Source organism: Panthera onca, chromosome X (genome assembly GCF_046562875.1).
Source record: "Panthera onca isolate mPanOnc1 chromosome X, mPanOnc1 haplotype 2, whole genome shotgun sequence".
NCBI lineage: Eukaryota > Metazoa > Chordata > Mammalia > Carnivora > Felidae > Panthera > Panthera onca.
The window spans coordinates 32184842-32193315 of record NC_138357.1 but is presented as its reverse complement, the minus strand read 5'-3'; the positions used below and the strand labels follow the sequence as shown (position 1 = coordinate 32193315).

General features: G+C 45.7%; 1 non-coding gene across 1 annotated transcript; it reads left to right on the top strand.

The window, feature by feature from the left end:
- The first annotated feature begins 611 nt into the window (after window positions 1-611).
- TRNAK-CUU (transfer RNA lysine (anticodon CUU)) lies at window positions 612-685 on the top strand. The gene has a single exon. It is a non-coding gene; the product is annotated as a tRNA-Lys (tRNA).
- Window positions 686-8474: the final 7789 nt, after the last annotated feature.

Here is an 8474-nt window from a genome sequence, read left to right as displayed (position 1 = left end):
AGCACATACTAGCAGTTTACCAGTGTATAATTAACTTTAAACTTTTAGACCGAGGAAATGTCTGGAAATAGACAGTATGTATTTTACTGCTACCATTTTACCAAAATGCTTTCTCTATTTTGCTTATTTGTTTGTTTATCTATGTATTTATTTCTAAAGAGCCATTATTTAAAATGCTTATTTATTTTGAGAGAGAGAGACAGCATGAGCAGGGGAGGGAAAGAGAGGGAGGGAGAGAGAGAACCCAGAGCAGGCACCATACTGTCTGCATGGTGCCCCACGACGTGGGTCTGGATCCCACGAACCCTGAGATGGTGACCTGAGCCGAAATCACCAGTCGGATGGTCAGCTGACTGAGTCACCCAGGCGCCCCTCTCTGTGTTCCATTCTGGAAAATTTTATCTACAACGTACACAAAAGCAGAAAGAATAGTGCGTATACAGAATCCTCATGTACCCATCACCCAGCTTCGACCGTTACTGGCTTTTTGCTAATCTTGTTTCAGCTACCATCCCCCCCCCCTTTTTTTTGTTGTGCCATTTTTTTTAATTTAGCTGAATTCCATGTAACATAAAATTAACCATTTTTTAAATTAAAAACTTGTGAGGGGCGCCTGGCTGGCTCAGTCGGTAGAGCATGTGACTCTTGATCTCAGGGTCGTTGAGTTCAAGCCCCACGTTGGGCACGGAGTCGATGTTAGAAAAATTAATCGCGATAAAAAGCACATACTATAAAATTTACCCTCTTAACCATTTTTTTATTTTTATTTTTATTTTTATTTTTTTTTTAATTTTTTTTTTTTAACATTTATTTTTGAGACAGAGAGAGACAGCCATGAACAGGGGAGGAGCAGAGAGAGAGGGAGACACAGAATCCGAAACAGGCTCCAGGCTCTGAGCTGTCAACACAGAGCCCGACGCGGGGCTCGAACTCACAGACTGTGAGATCGTGACCTGAGCTGAAGTCGGACGCTTAACCGACCGAGCCACCCAGGCGCCCCTTAACCATTTTTTTAAAAATGTGTATTTATTTTTGAGAGAGAGAACGTGAGCTGGGGAGGGCCAGAGAGAGGGGGGGACAGGGGATTTGAAGCAGGCTCTGTTCTGACAGCAGAGAGCCTGGTGCGGGGTTTGAACTCATGAACCATGAGATCATGACTTGAGCTGAAGTCAATGCCCAACCAACTGAGCCACCAGGCCCCCCCACCAACCTTAACCATTTTTAAGTGTGCCATTCAGTAGTGTTAACTATATTCTCATTGTTGTGTGTGTAACAGATTTCTAGAATTTTTTCATCTAGCAAAACTGAAACTCTACGCCCATTGAACAACTCTCCGTTCCTTTCCCTTCACCCCCTCAGCCCCTGACAACCACCATTCTACTTTTTGTTCCCATAATTTTGACCACCTAGATGTCTCAAATAAATGGAGTCATACAGTAGGGTGTGTGTGTGTGTGTGTGTGTGAGTGTGTGTGTGTGTGTGTCTGACTTATTTCACTCCATGTAATGTGTCAAGGTCCATCCACATTATACCATGTGACAGGATTTCCTTCTTTTTTTAAGGTTGAATGATATTCTGCAGTTAATCATTTAAATTCAGTACATTCTCCACCCCCTCTCTCTAATTGCAAAATCTTTTTGTCATCCCAGAAGAACACCTCATACCTGTTAAGTAATTACTCCCCATTTCCCCCTCTGCCACTCCCTAGCAACCGCTAACCTGCTTCCTGTCTCTTTGGATTTGCCTTTTCTGGGTATTTCATACAAAAAGAATCACGCAATACTTGATCTTTTGCGTCTGGTTTCTACCATTTAGCACAATGTTTTCAAGGCTCATCCAAGTTGTAACATGTATCAGTAATTCATTCCTTTTTATGGCTGAAAATATTTCATTATGTGTCTGTACCATAATTTTTTTCTGTTCATCACTGATGGATATTTGGGTTGTTTCCATCTTTTGACTGTTACAAATAATGCTGCTCTAAACATTCACATACAGTTATCTATATGGACATATGCTTTTATTTCTCTTGGATATATATACCTAGGATTGGAACTGCTTGATTATATGGTAATTCTAGGTTTTTTTGTTTTTTTGGTTTTATTTTTTTTAATGTTTATTTATTTCTGAGACAGAGAGAGACAGAGCACGAGCGGGGGAGGGGCAGAGAGAGAGGGAGACACCGAATCCGAAGCAGGCTCCAGGCTCTGAGCTGTCAGCACAGCGCCCCACGTGGGGCTCGAACTCACAAACTGTGAGATCATGACCTGAGCCGAAGTCGGCCGCTCAACCGACTGAGCCACCCAGGCGCCCCCATTCTAGATGTTTTTTAAGTAACATCCACACCCAATGTGGGGCTCAAACTCATGACCCCGAGATCAAGAGTCACATGCTCTACTGATTGAGCCAGTCAGGTGTCCCTGTATGTTTAATATTTTTTAGGAATTGCCAAACATTTTTTTCCATAGCAGCAACACCATTTTATATTGCCACTAGCGATGTATGAGGATTTCAATTTCTGCACGTCCTGGCCAACACTTGTTACTTTCTTGGGAGAAATGTCTATTCAAGTCCTTTGGCCATTTTTTAATTGCTTGTTTGCCTTTTTCTGGTTGAGTTATAAGAGTTCTTTGTACATTCTGGGGGTGCCTGGGTGGGTCAGGCAGTTAAGCATCCAACTTTGCCTCAGGTCATGATCTCATGGTTCATGAGTTTGAGCCCCGCATCAGGCTCTCTGCTGTCAGCTCAGAGCCGGCTTCGGATCTTCTGCCCTACTCTGTCTCCACCCCTCCCCTACTCGTGTTCTCTCTCTCTCTCTCTCCCTTTCCCTCTTTCTCTCTCTCAAAAATAAATGAACATTAAAACATTTAAAAAAATAATTCTTTGTACATTCTGGATACTAAAATCTTATTGGATACATACTTTGCAAATATTTTTCCCATTCGATGAGTTTTCTCTTTACCTTCTTGATGATGTACTTGGATGCACAAAAGTTTTTAATTTTGATGAAGTCCAATTTATCTATTTTTTCTTTTGGCACTCATGCTTTTGGTATCAAATCTAAGAATCCATTGCCAAATCCCAAGTCATAAAGATACATTCTTATGTTTTCTTCTAAGAGTCTTATAGTTTTAGCTCTTCTAGTGAGATCATTGGTTTATTTTGAGTTAATTTTTATATATGGAGTGAGGTAGGGGACCAATTTCATTCTTTTGTATGTGGAGATCTGGTTGTCTCAGGACCACTTAGTGAACAGACCATCCCCGCGCCCCCCCGCCCCCCGCCATTGAATGGTCTTGGCACTTTCTGTGGTATTTTAAAGCAAATTCTAGGCATCATGTTGTTTCATTTGTAAACACTTCAGTTTGCATCTCGAATCTATGAAGACTGCTTTTTTAAAATTTTTTTTTAATTTTTTTTTTAACGTTTTATTTATTTTTGAGACAGGGAGAGACAGAGCATGAACAGGGGAGGGGCAGAGAGAGGGAGACATAGAATCTGAAACAGGCTCCAGGCTCCGAGCTGTCAGCACAGAGCCCGACGCGGGGCTGGAACTCGCGAACCGCGAGATGATGACCTGAGCTGAAGTCGGCCGCTTAACCGACTGAGCCACCCAGGCGCCCCTGAAGACTGCTTTTTAACATAACCGTCATGCCATGGTCATATGTAGTAAAATTAACAATTATTCCTTAATATCATTTAACATCCAGTCCTTGTTCAAAGATTTCCTGTTGCCTCAAAATTCTCTTAACGCTGGTTTGATTGAAACAGGACCCAGCAGAGGCCCCTGGCTGGCTCAGTTGATAGAGTGTGCGACTCTTGATCTCAGGGTCGTGAGTTTGAGCCCCACGTTGGGTGTAGAGACTAGTTGAAAAAAGAAACAGGATCCAAACCAGTTTCACACATTCAGACACAGTTCCTTTCGCTCTGATATATCATTTAGGGCCTGTGGGGCACCTGGGTGGCTCGGTCAGTTAAGCATCTGACTCTCGATCGCAAGGTGGTGAGTTCAAGCCTCACGCTGGTCTTCACGTCCTGCGTGGAGCCTAGTAAAAAAACCTGATATATCACCTAGACCCTGAATTCTACTGGTGCCACCACAGGATAACAAGTAACTGTTATTCCATTCCTGGCACTGGCTGTCACCTTGTCCTTGCTTTAATGATATTGTTCCAGTTATCAACTGTATTTTTTTAATCTTTATTTTTTTATTTTTGAGAGAGAGACCGAGCACGAGCGGGGGAGGGGCAGAGAAAGGGGGAGACACAGATTCGGAAGCAGGCTCCAGGCTCCGAGCTGTCAGCAAAAACAGAGCCCGACACGGGACTTGAACCCACAGACCGTGAGATCATGACCTGAGCCGAAGTCGGACGCTCCACCGACTGAGCCACCCAGGCGCCCCTCCAGTTATCAATTGTTACGTAACAGATCGCCTCAAAACTTACTGGCCTAGGGGCGCCTGGGTGGCTTGGTTGGTTAAGCGTCCGACTTCGGCTCAGGTCATGATCTCACGGTCCGTGAGTTCGAGCCCCGCGTCGGGCTCTGTGCTGACAGCTCAGAGCCTGGAGCCTGTTTCAGATTCTGTGTCTCCCTCTCTCTCTGCCCCTCCCCTGTTCATGCTCTGTCTCTCTCTGTCTCAAAAATAAATAAATGTTAAAAAAAAAAAAAAAATTAAAAAAAAAAAAAACTTACTGGCCTAAAAGAACGGCACTTATTGTATGATCTTTCATGGTTTCCGTGGGTCAGGAATTTCAGGAAGAGCTGGGCTAGATGGGTGAGGCTCAGAGGCTCACATGTGACTGTGGTCGGGTGGTGAGCACAGCTGAAGTTGCAGGGGCACCGAAGCAGCAGGGTGCAGGCCAGGGGTCTCGTCACTTCAGGGCCTCTCCGAGTGCCCTCTCCACATGGGCTAGTCCGGGCTTCCTCATCTCATGGTGGCTTCAAGATAGACTGCTTGGGCGCCTGGGTGGCTCAGTCGGTTAAGCGTCCGACTTCAGCTCAGGTCATGATCTCGCGGTCCGTGAGTTCCAGCCCCGCGTCAGGCTCTGTGCTGACAGCTCAGAGCCTGGAGCCTGTTTCGGATTCCGTGTCTCCCTCTCTCTCTGACCCTCCCCCGTTCATGCTCTGTCTCTCTCTGTCTCAAAAATAAATAAACGTTAAAAAAAAATTAAAAAAAAAAGATAGACTGCTTATTTTTTTTTTATGTTTATGTATTTATTTTGAGAGAGAGAGAGAGAGAGTGTGTGCAAGCAGGGGAGGGGCAAAGAGAGAGAGGGAGGGAGAGAAAATCCCAAGCGGGCTCCTCACGGTCAGCACAGAGCCCGACGTGGGGCTTGAACTCATGAACCGTGAGATCATGACCTGAGCTGAAATCAAGAGTCACACGCTTAACCGACTGAGCCACCCAAACGCCCCTTGACAGACTGCTTATAATGGCAGCCCAGGGCTCTAAAGGGGTCCAAAAGAGCCAGATAGACAATGTATCACTTTTTATGAGGAGCCTCAGAAGTCGCATTATTGTCCCTCTGTCAGTCAAAAACCCACCAGGATTCCAGGAGAAGCAACATAGACCGTTGGCCTCATGGGTGTGCAGCCTGTGCAGAGTGGCATGGGACTCCACACTCAGATCGGTCCCTTGCTTGGTTAATGTTCTTCTGTCATCGTCTTCTTCTTCTTCTTTTTTTTTTTTTTTTCAATTTTTTATGTTTATTTATATTTGGGTGTGAGGGGTAGGGGGAGAGAGCGCATGAGCAGGGGAGCAGCAGAGAGACAGAGAGACGGAGACAGAATCCGAAGCAGGCTCCAGACTCTGAGCTGTCAGCACAGAGCCCGACGACGCAGGGCTCGAACCCATGAACTGTGAGCTCATGACCTGAGCCGAAGTCGTCTGTTCAACCGACTGAGCCACTCAGGTGCCCCTCTACTGTTGTCTTAAATTCAAAACACATTCTGAGCCAAGGGCCATGCGTTTTCTTTTCTTTCTTAAATTTTTCTTTCTTTCTTTCTTGTTTTTAAAGTAATCTACACCCAACATGGGGCTCAAACTCAAGATCCTGAGATCAAGAGTCACATGCTCTACCAACTGAGCCAGCCAGGCACCCCCTTTGCAACTCGTGTTCTATCAGTATCCTTTGGAGCTTTTTCCACATGAGTACATACATATATACCTCATTCTTTTTTTTTTTTTCATGTTTATTTTTGAGAGAGAGAGCACAAGCAGAGGAGGGGTTTGCGGGGGGGGGGGGGCAGACAGAAGATCCGAAGCAGGCTCTGCGCAGACGATAGCAAACCGGATGTGCAGGACTCGAACTCACGAACCGTGAGATCACGACCTGAGTCGAAATTGGACGTTTAACTGACTGAGCCATCCAGGCGCCCCTATACCTCATTTTAAAAAAAATAACTATAGAGAATTCCTTAGTATGAATGAATCGTGCATGGACGCACGCATTCACTCAGCAAATATTTTTTGAGCACGTGCTGTGTGCCAGGCACTGGTCTAGGGATGGAAGATAGAGCAGTCCCTTATGAACGGATATTTAAGTTGTTTCTAATACTTGGCTATTACAAACACTGGTACAATGAGCATCTGTAGGCAGGCATCTCAGTTCACCTGTGAGAGTTTCTGTGTGGCATGAATTCATAACTCATAGAAGTGGAATTTCTAGGTCAAGGGCTCAAAGGCATCTCGAGCACTCGAATCTCAGGTTCAATTAGGGTAGATACGTGTGTGATGAAATTGAACGTGTTTACTAAGTGTGGAAAGAGATCACCCGATACAATGCCCTACTGGAAGCTGTAGGATTGCCTCTACATTTTCCCTTTACTATGTGAGAATAGTCATGTTCAAATCTTCCTCATCCTCAAGGTCCAGCTTAAATACCTCCTCCTTCAAGGAGCCATCCAGGGACCCTAATCAGGATGCGATGTCACCAGCCTCTTTCCCTCAAGCATGGTCTTTATTACATACTACTTTGTATCATAAAGACATTGTTTTTTTCCCTAAACTTTAAAAAAAAATTTTTTTTTTAACATTTATTTATTTTTGAGACAGAGAGAGACAGAGCATGAGCAGAGGAGGGTCAGAGAGAGAGGGAGACACAGAATCCGAAACAGGTTCCAGGCTCTGAGCTGTCAGCCCAGAGCCCGACGCGGGGCTCAAACTCACGGACCGCGAGATCATGACCTGAGCTGAAGTCGGCCGCTTAACCGACTGAGCCACCCAGGCGCCCCCCTAAACTTTTTTTAATGTTTGTTTATTTTTTGAGAGAAAGCGAGTCGGGGAGGGGCAGAGAGAGGGAGACAGAGAGAATCCCAAGCAGGCTCGGCACCTGTCGGCGCCGAGCCCGATGCGGGGCCCGAACCCATCAACCACAAGATCATGACCTGAGCCACAGTTGGACGCTTAGCTGACTGAGCCACCCAGGCGCCCCTTACAAATACATTCTTTGCTAGACTTTCATCTTTTTCCTGAAGGCGACGGACAGTGTCTTTGATTCGTCCCGCTTTCTCCCTCAGTGCCTAGCATTAACACTCAATGTGTATGTAACTAAACAGAAGCCTGAAAGCGAAAAAGTGAAACCTACAGCCTCAGGAATGAGCGTGGAGCCTGAAAGATGACCAGATGGTGTTTGTGCAGGATCAGTGTGACAAATGCTCCTGATGGCTCACACGGTCCAGCAGAAACTGCCTCCTTGTCCGACAGCATCTCATACCACTCTTCTTCCTCTGTGTTCCAGCCCCGCTGACCTTTTTATTTTGCTCCCGCCTTCGAATGCACCAAGTCCGCTCCCTTCTCCAGGCCGCGCCTGTTGTTCCTCCAGCTCTGGAAGGTTCTGCTTCTTGATCTCTGGTGGCTGCTTCTTTTCCATCAAGACTCACCTCTATGTTCACTTCTTCAAAGAGGCCTTCTTTGACCATCCATTCTAAAATTTTTTTTAAGGTTTATTTATTTTTGAGAGAGAGCGTGAGCAGCGGAGGGGCAGAGAGAGAGGGAGACACAGAATCGGAAGCAGGCTCCAGGCTCTGCGACATCAGCACAGAGCCCGACGCGGGGCTCGAACTCACAAACTGTGAGATCATGACCCGAGCCGAAATCAAGAGTCCGACATTCAACCGACTGAGCCACCCAGGCGCCACATCAACCCTGTGTGCTTTCTTTTCTTTCTTTTTTTTTTTTTTTTAATTTTTAAAAAATGCTTATTTGTTCTTGAGAGAGAGAGAATAAGCAGGGGAGGGACAGCGAGAGGGAGACACAGAACCCAAAGCAGGTTCCACGTTCTGAGCCATCAGCACAGAGCCCCATGCAGGGCTTGAACCTACGAACCGTGAGATCATGACCTGAGATGAAGTCAGACGCTTAACTGACTGAGCCATCCAGGCACCCCCCAACCCTGTGTGCTTTCAATGGCTACAGTGGAGTCTGTAGTCGGAAGGATGCTTTTTGGCTGGAAGCAACAGAATATGCAATAGTT